The sequence below is a fragment of the Panthera uncia genome, assembly GCF_023721935.1.
Source record: "Panthera uncia isolate 11264 chromosome B2 unlocalized genomic scaffold, Puncia_PCG_1.0 HiC_scaffold_25, whole genome shotgun sequence".
In the NCBI taxonomy this organism is placed as follows: domain Eukaryota; kingdom Metazoa; phylum Chordata; class Mammalia; order Carnivora; family Felidae; genus Panthera; species Panthera uncia.
The window spans coordinates 6488255-6504404 of NW_026057581.1; positions in this window are offsets into that span (position 1 = coordinate 6488255).

The following is a 16150-nucleotide window of genomic DNA, read 5'->3' on the forward strand; positions in this document are numbered from 1 at the left end:
GAGGAAGGGGCAGAGAGAGAGAAGGAAGAGAGAATCCCAAGTAGGCTTCACACTGTCAGCACAGAGCCTGACGTGGGCTCCAACTCACGAACCATGAGATCGTGACCTGAGCCAAAACCAGGAATCAGATGCTCAATCCACTGAACCACCCATTTGCCCCAGGGAGGGGGTTTTTAAACCAAGATGTCTAATTTTGAAGTCATGAAAATGGTATTTGAAGAGGAACAATAATTTTGATTGAGTTTTTCATCTTTCATTATTACCAAATGCCTTAAATTTTTCATTTAATTTTGGAGTATAGATACCTGTATTGAGTTGGTATTTATCTTTATCACCAAAGGATTAATGGAAGTGAATGGCTTTGTCTTTTTTAAACATTGAGAAAGAAATATTTTGCCTCCAGAACAATTCAGGTTTTTCTAAATGAGGGAACATGTACATTATTTGTTGAAATATATAAATACTCTAGGGAGTTTAGAGATTTCATATAAATTCAAAGACTCGTAAAGCATAGAGTAGAGATCAAGTAACAGAAAATCAGAGCATAGAAATTCAACACTGCATTCAAGGTCAGCGAAATCTCCAACAAGCACTGCTTCTGTCTTTCAGAGAGTTTGTTCATTGTTTAGAAGGAGTTGGTGAGGAAAACACACTTTCAGATGCCTCAGAAAAATATCCCATATGACCCAAATGATAAGCTTTTGAACAAATGGTGTTATCCCTTTTCTCTTTGGTCACTCTTCATGGTGGGACAAATTTTAGACAAAATGTAGCACTTTGGATACTTGTAAAATTGAAATACTTAAATAAGACACTTAGGAATCATCTCATCAGCTTTGCTCTTCAAAATCAGACATAACAAAAGCCCTGCTCGTCAGAGAATAACCATGAGAATATATTCATAAGTAAAATTATGAGAGAGCTGCTAATGTTTACCATTTATTGAGCACTTACACACCATGCACTGGTAGAAGCATTTTAGATCTATTTTCTCAATTCTTAAAACACTTTGCTATACTACACTGCCTTTTCCTTTTTCTTTTTTTTTTTGCCTGCCCACCTATTCATCATGAGCACAATCATTCAAAAAAAATCAACCAGAAAATTTGGTGGAGACAAAATGAAGAGTGAAGAATGATGCAGATACTAAGAAAGCAGAAATGTCATAAATAGCGAGTTACTAGAAGGATCACAAAATGAAATGGGGAAAATTAGCAGTCCTTAGAGCAGTTACAGTTGCCGAGATTTTCCCAGTTGCAATTTGAGTTCCGTTTCCATGCATCCTTACGTTAAAAATATTGGGCCGGGCGCCTGGCTAGGCTCAGTCGAAAGAGCGTGTGACCCTTGCTCTCGGGGTCATGAGTTTGAACCCCACATTGGGTGTAGAGATTACTGAAACAAAACTTTAAAAGAAAATAGTAACCCAAATATGTATCTGCATTTGGAGAGGCAGAAATGAAGGTGCAGGGACGCCTGGGTGGCTCAGTCGGTTAAGCGTCCGACTTCGGCTCCGGTCATGATCTCGCGGTCCGTGAGTTCGAGCCCCGCGTCGGGCTCTGTGCTGACAGCTCAGAGCCTGGAGCCTGTTTCGGATTCTGTGTCTCCCTCTCTCTGTGACCCTCCCCCATTCATGCTCTGTCTCTCTCTGTCTCAAAAATAAATAAACGTTAAAAAAAAGTTAAAAAAAAAATAAAGAAAGAAAGAAATGAAGGTGCAGATTTAATCCCAAGAGTGAAAGAGCATCTGTTCTTAGAATACTAAATGAGTAAAACATAACTATGCAATCATGTTTGATTGGAAAATATATATAAAGGTAAAATGATGTGGGTTTTTTTTTTAAGTTTATTTATTTATTTATTTTAAAAGAGAGAGCACAGGAAGGTCAGAGAGAGAGAGAGAGAGAGAGAGAGAGAGAATCCCAAGCAGCTCCTCGCTGTCAGCACTGAGCCCACTGGGGGGCCTGAACTCTCAAAGCAGGAGATCATGACCTGAGCCAAAAACAGCAGTTGGACGCTTGACCGACTGAGCCGCCCAGGCGCCCCCTAAAGGTACAAGGATGTTAACTGCACATCGAGTAAAGTTACTATGGACATGGTATCTCTCCAGTGTGAAATATTACAGACAGAAGGCCTACTTCTCTTTAAAACGGCCAGTCTTTGGGGGTGCCTGGGCGGCTCAGTCGGTTGAGCCTCTGACTCCTGATTTCAGCTCAGGTCATGATCTCAGGGGAATGGGATCAAGCTCCACCTTGGGCTCTGGGCTGAGCATGGAGCCTGCTTGGGATTCTCTCTCTCTATCCTTCTGCCCCTCTCCCCCACTTGCTCTCTCTCTCTCTAATTAAAAAAAATGGCCAGCCTTTCTTTTTCTGTCAGAATGTTTATAACAATAAACTGCAACCACGTAAGTGTTTTGTTTTGAACATTTTCATATATATATATATGAAATATATATGCTCATATATATATATGCTCATATATATGCTCATATATATGTGTATATATGCTCATATATATATGCTCATATATATATATACATATGAGCATATATATATATATGAGCATATATATATATATATGAGCATATATATGAGCATATATACACATATATATGAGCATATACACATATATATGAGCATATATATTGAGACTTTTACCAGCTACCATATTGTTTCATGATGGCTGACTGTGCTTTTTTCTTTTGTAGTAATAGCAAAGTCAATAACATTTTCTTTTTTTTTTAAGTATATTTATTTTGAGAGAGAGAGAGAGAGCGCGCGCACCAGTGGGGGAAGGGCAGACAGAGAGAGAGAGAGAGAGAGAGAGAGAGAGAGAGAGAACCCCAAGCAGGCTCCACATTGGCAGGGCAGAGCGCGACACAGGGCCCCAACTTACAAATCACGCGACCATGACCTCAGCCAAAATCAAGAGTTGGAGGATTAACCGACTCAGCCACCCATGTACCCCAAAGTCAATAACATTTTTACTGAACAGATAAATCTAAAATGTTTAGGGGCACCTGGGTGGCTCGGTCAGTTAAGCGTCTGACCTCTCTGCACTGAGCATGGAACCTGCTTAAGACACTCTCTCCCTCTCCCTTCGCCCCTCTCCCCCGCTTGCGCTCTCTCTCTCTCTTTCTAAAATAGAAATAAATAAATAAATAAATAAATAAATAAATAAATAAAAACAATACCAGCTGCATTTGTTTCTGCTTTGTGCACGTTGAGGATCTATTGTTAACAGTATACCTAGTCTTTATTTTTATATTGTTTGGCTTTTTATTAGAACGCTATCGCCCTTTGAAGGCTTTTGCCTGAAATGTCACTTTGCTTGGATTCAGTACAAAAAAGCAGCAGCTTTTTTGATTAGCATTTGAGTCACAGTTCTTTAATATTAACTTTTATATGCCCTTTTGTTTAATTATACCCTTGAAACCAGTCTCTGGATAGATTGCATTCAGTCTAATATTTTATTAAGAGGATTTAATCTTTTTAACATTTTGTGATGAATTCTACGTCTACCAGCCAGTTTTGTGTTTTTGATTTACTATGACTTCGTTGTTGTTGTTGTTGTTATTGTTTTCTCCCTGTTTTTCTACTTTCCTCTAGACTGACAGTGGCAATCTCTAATAATTATCATATCATCACTACTACTGTTTTCCCTTTTCTAGTTCCCTTTGCTGGTTTGGTAACTCTCTTCCTTCAGCAATTCTTATTTAGCATACATAACTCTATAAATTTTCTAACCAAATCCAAAGACTTTATAACATGTGTCAAAGACCCCTAACACTCACCTTTGTAATTGTCCATAATTTTACATTTTTAGAATTTCATAATATTTTCACAAATAGTTTTCACATTCATTTACATATTTTGTTATTGATTTCTTCTACGCCTTTTCTTTACTTTCAATAAATGAAATGCGTCACTTGGTAATTGTTTTAATGAGTGTGCACAGTTGCAAATTCTCCTAGCCTGATATACTTCAAAATATGTTTATGATAACCTCACTATTAAATAGTTTATGAGCTGTGTATATGATTTACAGTAAAACTATATTCCTTTGGGGCACCTGGGTGGCTCAGTCGGTTAAGCATCTGACTTCAGCTCAGGTCACGATCTCACAGTTCATGGGTTTGAGCCCTGCGTCGGGCTCTGTGCTGACAGCTGGGAGCCTGGAGCCTGCTTCGGATTCTGGGTGTCCCTTTCTCTCTGCCCCTCCCCTGCTCATGCTCTTTCTCTCCCTCAAAAATTAATTAATCAATTAACTTTTAAAAAACCGTATTCCTTCAAGAATGTGAAGAAGGCATTACTTCTGTTATTGCTGCTGACAAGCCAGCCACCAGGGTAAAGGGCATTTCTTGTCAGGCATCATGTCTTTTTTTCCAACTATCAAGCCTTTGTCCTTGATATACCGCAATTTCACTAAGACAACCATGGGATTATTTTTACTCGTTATGAGGGATACTTGAAGACTTTTACTCTGAACTCATGTCTGTCCTCAACTCTAGACAATTCCTATGTTTTTACTTGAATTTTTTTAATGTTTATTTATTTTTGAGAGGGACAGAACACAAGCAGGGTAGGGGCAGAGCAAAGGAGACACAGAATCCAAAGCAGGCTCCGGGCTCCGAGCTGTCAGCACAGAGCCCAATATGAGGCTCAAACCCATGAACTGTGAGATCATGACCTGAGCTGAAGTCGGAGGCTTAACCAACTGAGCCACCCAGGTACCCCCCCCACCCCGTTTTTAAATAAAGCCTCTCAGATATTTCCTCAGATCTCTTTTGGAACACTTGTATATATACATTACATCATCTCGATCTATAGCCATGTCTCTTATAAATGTTTGGAATCTCTGTTGTGCTACACTCTGCAAAATTTCTCAAAACCATAGTCCCATGTATTAATTCTTTGTGTCTGATTTCAATTATCAGTTATCCCAATTTGTTTCGTTTCAGCAACAATGGTTTTCACTTTACGAATTTCTAGTTTTTTCTATCTACCCTTCGTTATTTTATCTGTTTTGGTTTCCTACTTTCTCATTCTCTTCATGGAGTTAATCATTTCTCTGTCCCTTCATAGATTCTAAACACGCTTCTTTTAAAACCATACCAATTTTAAAACCACTATGGAGATTTTTCTCTCGTCGTCACTTAATCTGTCATGATTTCATTTCCTGCTGCCAAGCGGTGGCTGGCCCCAGGTTGTCCGGCTGTAGGGCCATCTGCTTCTTTGTGCCTCTCGAAGAGGCAACATTATAAATGGCGCATCCCCACAAATTAGTCAATCCGGGCTTTTTCAGCTGCCTTTTCAGTGTCCGGAAGTTCCACGCTGGCCGGGCAGTGAGACCAGCTCTGTGTCTCCTGAATTTGAGGCCCCTATTTCCTACTACCCCCCAGGATCCAGACACGTGGTCTCCTCTGCGTGCTTCCGGTCCGTGATCCCAACCCTCCGGTAGTGTCAGTGTCTCTACCTTTCTGCATGCCATATTCCATTTTCTAGCCTATGGATACATTTAGCACTTTGAAGTTACTTAATTGTATGTTTTATATTTTATCTGCTATTTGCCATATGTTGGATCAAAAAGGGAAAGTCTCAAAGCATGAATTTATAGCGTCTTAATTAGGTGTCAGGAAGTTATAAAATGTCACGAATACCCTTCCCTTAGTAATTTGAAAGTTAATGGAGGAGAAAAAATTCTATGCATGAAATATTTAGAGAATACAAAACAGATTCTAATGATAAAAAAAACTTGTACCCATTTATACAAAAATAATCAGGGAAGACTTTATGGATGTGGCAGGAGTTGAGATTTTTCTTAAAGAATGAGCAAGATTTGGATGGATGGACATGAAATATATGAATTTTAACCTCTTTACAGATTTACTTCATCATATGGCTTGAAGATACAGCTTATGTACTTCCTTTAGTGGTTTTGAATGATACAAAGACAGTGTGTTAAAATTGTACAGCTCTGGGTACACAATCAAGTGGGAGTATTGAGAGAAAACAATTTTATGGGGATCCTAGCAATTTCATGTAAAAAGTCACCCTAGGAATCATTCAATTTTGGAGAGACGGATGCAAGGGGACAAAATGTGTGCATGTATCTATCTATGTCTGCTGAGAAATATTAAGATTGCAACTACTATGCTATTGCAGGGACATGAATATTCTTCCAGGAAATTATTAGCAACAACTAATTGGATCGGTATTGACTAATTTCCCGGAGAAATCCAGTATCTAAAGCTAACGGTCTCTTATTTCACTCTGTACCCAAGTTTTCAGCTTTAAGCTACTTCATAAACTTCTCCTCTGCTCAGAAAAGTCTAAAAATAATTGCACTGCATAATGTTCTAATGTCCTTCTGATGGCCGCTCTTCGGGGTTCATCACACATGCCAAGAGCCCTTCAGTGGATAGTAAAAAGAGGCAGGACATTTACAAATAGGCTCACAGTTTATTTAATGCCTCTGTTTAAGTCTCTCTTATTCAGACTCTGCCTACGTCCACTGAGCCATTTTACAGAAATAGTAGATATAATTGGCCTTGTGCCTTGTTAGTTCTGATGATTAGCCTGACTCAGATTAACACCACTCCCAGTGGAAAAAAAAAAATGTAGCTCTTCTTGTGCATAAAGAAGAGGGCAGGCTTCAGCTACAGGCTTTGGCAAGTTCTACACACAGAAGACCATATAGTTTCAAAGTAGGTGATGGAAATCAGGAGACAGAAAGATTAACCCTCAAGACATGTCTGTTTTAACTCAGCCTGATTTCCATTTACTGCAACCCTGACATTGGAATAAACCTGTTGACTATATTTTCAAAATGCGACCAAGTGGTAAAACATGATACCTCCATTTAAAGTTTTTTTAATTGAATGCACCTGGTGCTGTTCTCTTGCAATTTACGTTAATGCCACACACAGGCAAGCAGGACCTAATTACCAATTAAGCAATAAAGCTGTTTATAAGGCCAAATGTTCTCTGGGTCCAGTCAATGAATTATGTGTGTGTGTGTGTGTGTGTGTGTGTATGCATACATATACATATGTGTGTGTGTGTGTGTGTGTGTGTGTGTGTGTGTGTGTGTATGGGTGTCTGGGTGTATAACTATAGTTATACACACACACACACATCTGTAGACACTCCATACTTCTTAACCTTTGTTACAATTGTCAACTTGTCTGGTTTTATAGAGATGTCTTGTGGGAAATGATTTGATCCTCAGAAGTGATGAAAGGGATTCCCTAATTATATAAAGTCCTGGTCATTTCAAGTCTAAAACTGAGAATCTTTAAAATGCATGAAAAATAGTTTTGTTTTGTTTTCTCAAATGGTCATTGAGGGAGTCCTCTGATTCTGTATGTGGCTGTTTATGATCTCAAACATTGCTCTGGCACTGACCCCGATCCCCTGACTAAAGCTTTCTCCGGAGAGCTGGTATAAAAGCTCAGGGTTAGGAAATAGAAGGGCAACTTTGTATCCTTGTACTTGACATTGTTATTGTCAAAACTAAGGCAACTGCAAGCCTGGCCATTCACTGCTCTCTATACACTATTTTTTTTTTTAAGTTTACTTATTTATTTTGAGAGAGAGAGCAAGAGTGGAGGGGGTGCAGAGGAAGAGGGAGAGAGAGACTCCCAAGCAGGCCCCGTGCTGACATATCAGCACAGAGCCTCATACAGGGCTTGTCTCATGAACTTTGAGATCATGACCTGAACTGAAACCAAGAGTCAGACGCTTAACCAACTGAGCCACCCAGGCGCCCCTTACTATATGCTATTGATGCAGGAACACTGAAAAGAGAGATCTGAGAATTTTCATGGTTTGCTTCAGTTTAGGAACTTTGCCCCCAGAACCTGAACTCGGTTGTAGGATATAGGCTGATTGTAATTCAGTTCAGCTTTACAAAAATGTACTGAGCATCTGCAGGCACTGGGAACGCAGGGGTGAACTAGACTGCATCCCTGTCTTATGTGAGCTTACAGACCAAAATGTTTTGTGTCACCTTTTCCCTTACTTGTCATTGCCATGTTTACCACCATGGTGACAGATCACTCCTGGACTTAACCATCAGTAGACAATAGTTCCAGATTGGCTGCCCAGTTTTAGTTGTGTGTGTGTGTGTGTGTGTGTGTGTGTGTGTGTGTGTGCATGCCTGTAAGAGAGAGACAGAGACAGAGAGGAACTGCAGGCGAGGAGAGTTGAGATAGTCCTGCCCCTTCGTCAATAGCATCACAGCTATCAGTCTGTCCGAGGGCAACCTAATCCTGGCCTCTTCGTCCGCCTTGATCCTAGCTCTCATCCTCTCCCTTCATACACGCACATTCCAGAGGGAAGGCCATAGGGGGTTTTGCCTGTGTTGGTGTTCCCATCTACACTAATGCAGTCCATGAATCTCATTCCATGTTGTTCCCACTAAATATGTCTTCAGGATCTGTCCAAGTTGTTTTTTGTTTTATACTGTACTGTGGGGGTTTGCAACTGATATGCGTTATTGTGCACCACTAACTATAACCACCTTTTACTTCTTAATTCCTCTACTGGCAAATGCTTGGATTACCTCCAATTTCCCTCTCTCTCACGCTCTCTCTCTGTTACATGCGCACACACACACACACACACACACACACACTGGCCCCAATGAAAGTCCTCATTCCTACTTACTTACTATGGGAGAATTTCTTTAGGACACAAAAACTATTCAAGGTATCATAATCAGCAATTTAATCTAGGAACAAAGAGCTTAAAAATCACTGGAAGGGCCAGTGGAATGAGGACAAGTGAGAGCCCTCCTGAGATTCAGGGACTCGGGGATCCTGAGCACTGCAGCTCCCCACCCCCAACACTGAAGTGGGTGATTCCCAGCAAGATGTTCAGAGGCCTCTGTACAATGTCACTGTCCCAGACCCAAGCATTTGCTGGCCACCAGAGCAACATGCACCTTGCCCGCCCAGGCCACATGCAGGTGTCTCCTGCAATCCTGGACTGCAGGGATTGTTGGAAAGTAGGCCCCAGGTTTCCAGGCCTTTCTCTATAGGGAGGCGCACATAGGAAACAGCCCCTCTGTGTTACACTCTCCCTAACTTTATCTTGCTAACCTTCTATGGATTTTTTTTTACTGTAGTCTTTTTAGTTTACACGAGTTCTCACCAATTCTGACTTTTTTATATAGTGTTTGGTTCTTTTTTTTTCCCATGGGTGTGATATATTCTCTTTCTTCTCTAGAGATATTAATAATCATTCTTCTGAAATTTTCTTTTCTGTACTGTGTTGATTGCAAGCATATCTCTTTTTCTTTTTCTTTCCGTCTCTTGGTTTCATGTGAACGTCTTTCCCTTATGTTTCTTGTGGTGATGTCTGTCCATTCTTGTTTAAGAATGAGGCACTCAAGGGGCGCCTGGGTGGCTCAGTCGGTTAAGCATGTGACTTTGACTCAGGTCATGATCTCACGGTTCATGGGTTCAAGCCCTGCATCAGGCTCTGTGCTGACAGCTCAGAGCCTGGAGCCTGCTTTGGATTCTGTGTGTCTCTCTCTGCCCCTCCCCTGCTGGTGCTCTGTCTCTGTATCTCAAAAATAAATAAACGTTTACAAAAATTAAACAAAAAAAAAAAAATGAGGCACTCACGTGACACTTAAGTAGGAATGCAGCTTGTTCTGTGAAGGTCTCCAGTGCTGGGTGACCCTGATGAGTAGGACATATCATTGGAGGATGCCTAAATGGCATTGTCTGGTGATCTCCTCTCTTGAACTGGTTGGTTTTCCAGAAAGGAGATCTCCCACCTGAAAGGGAGAAGGTGAAGCTATGGGATTTGGAATGGTCTGACCTACTGGGGCTGAGGGGGCTTACTGGAGGCAATGAGCCCAGGAACAGGGCTAGAGTTCAGTTTGTAGGTACTGCTCTAGTCCTCATTCAGAAAGATGACTCATGGGGGCGCCTGGGCGGCTCAGTCGGTTAAGCGTCCAACTCTTGATATCGGTTCAGGTCATGATCTCATGGTTTGTGGGTTGGAACCCCAAGTCCGGCTCTGTGCTCACAGTGTGGAGCCTGCTTGGGATTCTGTCTCTCTCCCTCTCGCTCTCTTTCAAAAATAAATAACACTTTAAAAAAAAAAAAAAGATGACTCACAACCTCACTTCTGCCTTTGCGTGGGTCTGTTGTATCCAAACCCAGAGTCTACCTGGACCAATCTGTCCACATGGCCACTTCTAGTCTTCTGCTGGAGTAGAGGAAGCCTGTCACTAGCCCCCTAAGTCTGGGCAGATGACCTTGGAGTCCAAATGCCTCTCCTTAAACCTTCATCTTTCCTCCTGGCTGTGGCCCCATCTGATTCCCACCTTCAGCAGTGAGAGATACCTCTGGTTCCGGGGCATGTCCTGGATTCTCACACAGGGTCAACACGTTCCTTCTGGTTTGGCTCTGCCCTCTTCTACAGGCTTCACTACACCCTCCGTTCCATAAACGAGCGACTACACACCTACATTTCCCAAGTTTCTAAAATATGTTCTTTTCTGATGTTGTCTCATCCCCGTTCCTCTTTTTCCTTGAAAATATGTCCTTCTTTTGTCTTTCTCTTCTGTATCATTTTAGTATTATTTGGAGGAGGGAACAGAGATAAATATTCAGTTCGGCTTCTGCCACGCTGGTAGGTAATCAGTAAAAATGTTCAATGGGAGCCTTCTGAATGGAAGTATTCTTATATTTTAAAACAACAAACTTGAGGAGTTAAAACGCATGCATACCAGGGAACGTAATCGATGGTGTTCTGATAGTGCTCATGGTGACTGATGGCAGCTACACCGGGGGTAAGCACAGCGTCATGCACAGATTTCATCATGTTACCATGTTGTACTCCTGAAACTAATATAGCAAGGGTGTCAACTATACTGCAATTAAAAAAAAAAAATGTATGAGTACTGCCCTCTGTCTGGATCTCTATCCATTCTTCCATATTCCATTTTTTATGAGTTCTGTAGTTATAATCTGTTTTTTGATGATTTTATCCTTCAATGCAATAAAACATCAATACTATTTTCAGCCTCTGTGAGTCAAATATATTGAAATATGCCCCAACAGCTGGGGCTAATTGTCTTCAAGTGTGTATATTGTTTATGAAGAAATGTGGGCCGGAGTAAGCTTCTGACCTATCCAGCTTACGTTCCCTTAAATACCTTAAAAATGGTTACGAACTAGATCAGAAGTCTGTTACGAATCAAAAGTCTGCCTTTGTCAAACCTGTGTGCTAAAATCTCACCAATACTCTGGGCGAATTTCAGTTTGACACCCAGAGGATTCTCATTTCATCCAAATATTGTTCACACTTCCCAAAGTGAATTTCACATACTTCCCTTCTGAAGTTGCCCCTGAATATATTATTTTGATTCGCGTTGTCAGGAAGTACCTAAACATGTGTCCTCCTTGGTCGGTGGCTTACGTTCTTCATGAGATTCTATCGATCACGGGCTGCTCTGGTATGTGCAGGAAAGTGTGAAGAAGTAGGAGTTCCAGATCTTGCTGTGTTTTTTGTGCTCGAAACTACTCTTGGTCTCAGATCTTCTCATCTGTATAAGAAAGGGCAGGGCTAAGTCAGTGATTCTCTAAATACAGCAAAATCAATGACAAGACAATGTGGGCATGTCTGTCCATACAGTTGTGAGTGTGGTTTTGAGAGGCAGGCACACCTGGCTTGAAATCCCAGCTGTCCTGCTTACTAGTTTTGTGACCTATTATTTCGCTTTTCTGAGGATAACATATCCTTATCTGCAAAATTGAGGCAATAATAAAAATTCTCACTTACATGCTTTTATGTGAGTGTGCAAAAATTAAATGTCATACAGTTTGTAAGGTGTTGAACACTAGCAACGACAATAAAACCAACATTACTGTGGCATCGAAATGGTGCACTGGGCTGTGAATAAAAACCAAATCATCATTTATTCACCTATTCAACATTTATTAAGCACCTCCCTAATCACCAGATGTTGTTCTGAGCACTGATGTTATAAAACGTCCCCACCTATGGAGCTGACTTATGTTTTAGTGAGAAACACAAGAAAAATATGATAGAACAGGATATAATGGAATATCAGTCACATGCAATGAAAAAAGGCCTCGAAGTAAAATAAAGTAGGGTGAAGGAATACAGAGTGATCTGGCATCGTGTGTGTTCTTTTATGCAGGGAATCAGGGAAGGCTTCTCTGAGGAGGCAACTTTTGGGTAGGGACTGGAGTCGAGTAGGCAGATACCTAAGGGAAGAGCTTCCGGGCAGCAGGGCCAGGGTGTGCAAGGATCCTGCGTGTAAGCAAACTTGTTGCGTTAGAAGAACAGGACAAGGAGGTGACATGACTGCAGACAGGGAGGGCAACTATAGACATAAAGGTGGAGATGGGGACAGAAGCCTGATGGGTAAGACGTTGAAGAACATGTCAGAGACTTTGGATGTTACTGTAAGTATGATTAGAAACCACACCTGGAGTATCATGATCGAGGAATTAACATGACTTAAGTCTCACGTACACGTGGGTTTGAATCCCGCCTGGGAAAGATGCTGAAACCCCCTGGCTTGTTTCTCCACTTGTTCTTGGAAGGGCTCAAAGAGACAATGCATGTGAAAGCAACAAACACAGGGTTTGGCATAAAGTTACCCGCTCAATACCCTTAAACATTAGAGATTCTTCCTCTTCACCTAGAAGTCTGGGACAAGAATGGATCAGTTTGAGCCAGTGCTTCCTTTCCCACTGGTTAATCCCACCTCTTGATATGATTTCCAGTTTAGCCACTCCTTTCTCCTATAATAATACATTAATTAAGAGGAATTAGTTATACTGTCAATAAATAACATGACTCACTGGTTACTAGTTGGTGATACTTTGAGCAAACGAGGAATATGAGTTGCATTGTGACTGACAGGGTGGTAAGGGGGAGTGTATCTCATGGGACACACTGCATGACCCACACAAGGCAGCATGATCTTGGGACATAGGGCAGGAAAGAGGAAGTTAGATTATAGCAGCCTGGGGGGAGAAGGAGCACAGATGAATCAAATGTTGTCCTCAGACAGCCCTGCCGTCCAGGCTGCAATTCATTTTCTTTCTCCAAGCTTGAGAAGTACATATCACATGAAGCCACACAGAGAGTAACAGACGTGCTCATGCAGGAGGTCGAGATCTTAGAGCCAAGTGCTTCTCAGGTTCAAGGCTTGACACCGGAGGCTTTCCTGGACTAAGCGTTTCATTTTGGAAAGAACATTTTCCATTTGATCTTTGCTTCTTATTGGGTCCTCCTTAATTTCATCTTTTATTAGAATATTTGTATTGGGCCATTGCCTTTCAGTGACTCAGCTAAGTGGATATTCAGGGCTGTGGATTTCTTTTCTATCTAAAGCAATCAACGGTGCAGATCTAAGAGTAGAAGATTTCCAAAAAAATATATACTTTCCTGACACTGATTCAAAGAAAGCTTGCCCGCCTTGCACATCATCTCGCTTGACTATTATACAACATTTTAAGTGCTGTTGGGGAAAAAAAAGTTTTCTAACATAACTGTACCTGAAATGCTAGTGAAGCCTGAAGCAAATTTTAATTATAACAATGTTCTCTAGGTCTGCTCCATATAGAAATTCATCTTACATTTTGCATGACGTGATTTAGCACCTTGATAGCAGATGTAGTACGTGTATTGAAGTTGCCATATAGACTGAAACTCACCCTGGGATCTCCAGGTTTCCAAAGCTGAAAATGAAGGGAACATGAGTCCAGACTCATTTCCCACTCTTGTCTTCATCTAACTGGAAGGACGGGGATGTTTCCACACTGGCCTCAGGAAAGACTCACGACTTTTCCCAAAGTATAGCTCCCAACAACCCGACAGTAGTCCAGTAGGTGTAAGAGCTGTGACGTAATAAAAAGTTGGTGTTCTGCACCGTTCCAGTCAAAGTGCTAAGTGACAATGCGTGAGAGTCTAGAAGATGATTCCTTTTGAATCATATGAGTGGATTCCCCCAATCTCTTCTCTTTGCTATCTTCTCATAAAGAATTCAATGTTCGCTACGTATGCCTATAAATTTGTGGGCAGTTGCTAGTTCTTTTTTACAATTCCAGCTGCCTCTAGTTCTTCTCAGGTAGGTGGGAAATACATTATAAATAAATGAGAAAATAGTTTTCATTGGGTAACATATGCCTCAATCTTTCTTGCTTCTTACTATTGACTGAATTCTATTTCCACTCATTCTTTCTTTCTCTGTTCTGATTTAAAGCTAATTGCACTAACTCTCCTCTGGATTCTGTATTTTCCCTACCTTCTCAATGGACTTGCCTCATCCATGACTCTCTCCTCTTCGAATTTTTCAACCTTCATTAGATCCTCCCACTCCAAGCTCTGATGAAAGATCTTTCCTATTAGAGCTGTGATTTGCTCAGTCCTCCCTCCCCATCAAGCGCACCCTTTCCATCCTTTCCCATCACTGCTCAGAGACATTACGTCCCCATTATCTCTTGCTCCTCTGCTCACCTCTTTCTTTAAAACTTCCTTTTTAAAAATTACTTTCTAACTTCCATGTCCAGTGACTTCTCCTCATTCCTGACCACACATTACATTTCTTCTGAATTTTAAAGTGTTGCCCACTCACTCCTTCTCAAAAGTCATACCAACCTTCATTCCCTTGCCACAGTCCTTTAAAAATGTAAATATTTGGGGCATCTGGGTGGCTCACTTGGTTGAGCGTCAAACTTCGGCTCAGGTCACGATCTCGCAGTCTGTGAGTTTGAGCCCCGCGTCGGGCTCTGTGCTGACAGCTCAGAGCCTGGAGCCTGCTTCGGATTCTGTGTCTCCCTCTCTCTCTCTGCCCCTGCCCCGCTCATGTCTGTCTCTCTGTCAAAAATAAATAGACATTAAAAAAATTTTTTTTTCAATGTAAGTATTTACTGACAGGTATTTTCTACCAGGTAATAGGTTAGTTATCAGAACTAACTCAAATGCAGGTTCAAACTGAATAGATTTCATGGTCCAGGCGGATAAACAAACATGTGCTCACAAAGAATACACAAGACCTTCCCACACTACCTGTTCTGATAATACTTTAGATGAGATTTCCAGAGACTTTGTCCTAACAACAGCAACAACAACAGCAAACACTTAAATTAATCCCAAACTATCTTGTGTAAAATTTCTCTAAATGCTTTACTTGACTGGCAGGAAAGCAAAGGAAATCTCCATGCCAGAAAGAATAGGAAAGCACGAATCAAGAGAGATAAACGCACTCAGGACATAGTGCTTTCTCTTTGAGAGCTGTCAGATCCTCAGTTGTAATGGCAGACAGATGTAATTTGGAGGGAAAAAAAAACATGGCACCCAATCAAAGTAGATGTCTGAGCAGGGAAAGCCGTTCCCCCTCATCTTTTTCCACCACAGCCCATCCTCCAATTCCACATAAAATGTGGACTTCTGCAGGATGACTTCCTCACCATTACCTATTTTTAAAAAAGGAAAATCTGTGAGGCACCTAGGTGGCTCGGTTGGTTAAGCATCAGACTCTTGATTTTGGCTCAGGTCATGATCTCACAGTTCAGGATGTTGGGCTCCACGCTGAGAGTGTAGAGCCTGTTTGGAATTCTCTCTCCCTCCTCTATATCTGCCTCTCCCTCACTCGTGTGCTCTCTCTCCCTCTCTCAAAATAAATAAAGAAACTCAAAAAAATAAAAAAGGATAATCTGGGATACCTAGATTCAGAAAACCTAAACAAAATAGGTACAATGAAATTGGTACTTGAACATAACACAGTGGGAAAGAAATTGGACACATTGGGAAAGAAAGGTCAGAAATGACTAAAATATTAGCAGCAAAAGCCAGAAGCCAATGAGATAACATCTTAAAGGTATCATGAGGAAATTACTTACAACCTGGAATTATACATTCAGCTAGATTATCTTGTAAAGGTTATGGGCATTTAGAGAATTTGTAACAAAAAATATCCTCCACAAATATTCCTTCTAAAGACCACTTTAAGAAGAAGAAAACTTTATGCCAGAATAAATGGTGAAGAAAGAAAACACTAAACATTTGGGTATATATAAACAAACATTGCAAAAAGCAAGGATAACAACTACTTCATAGGGGGTAATAAAAACAAGATTAAATTGAATACTTATAATA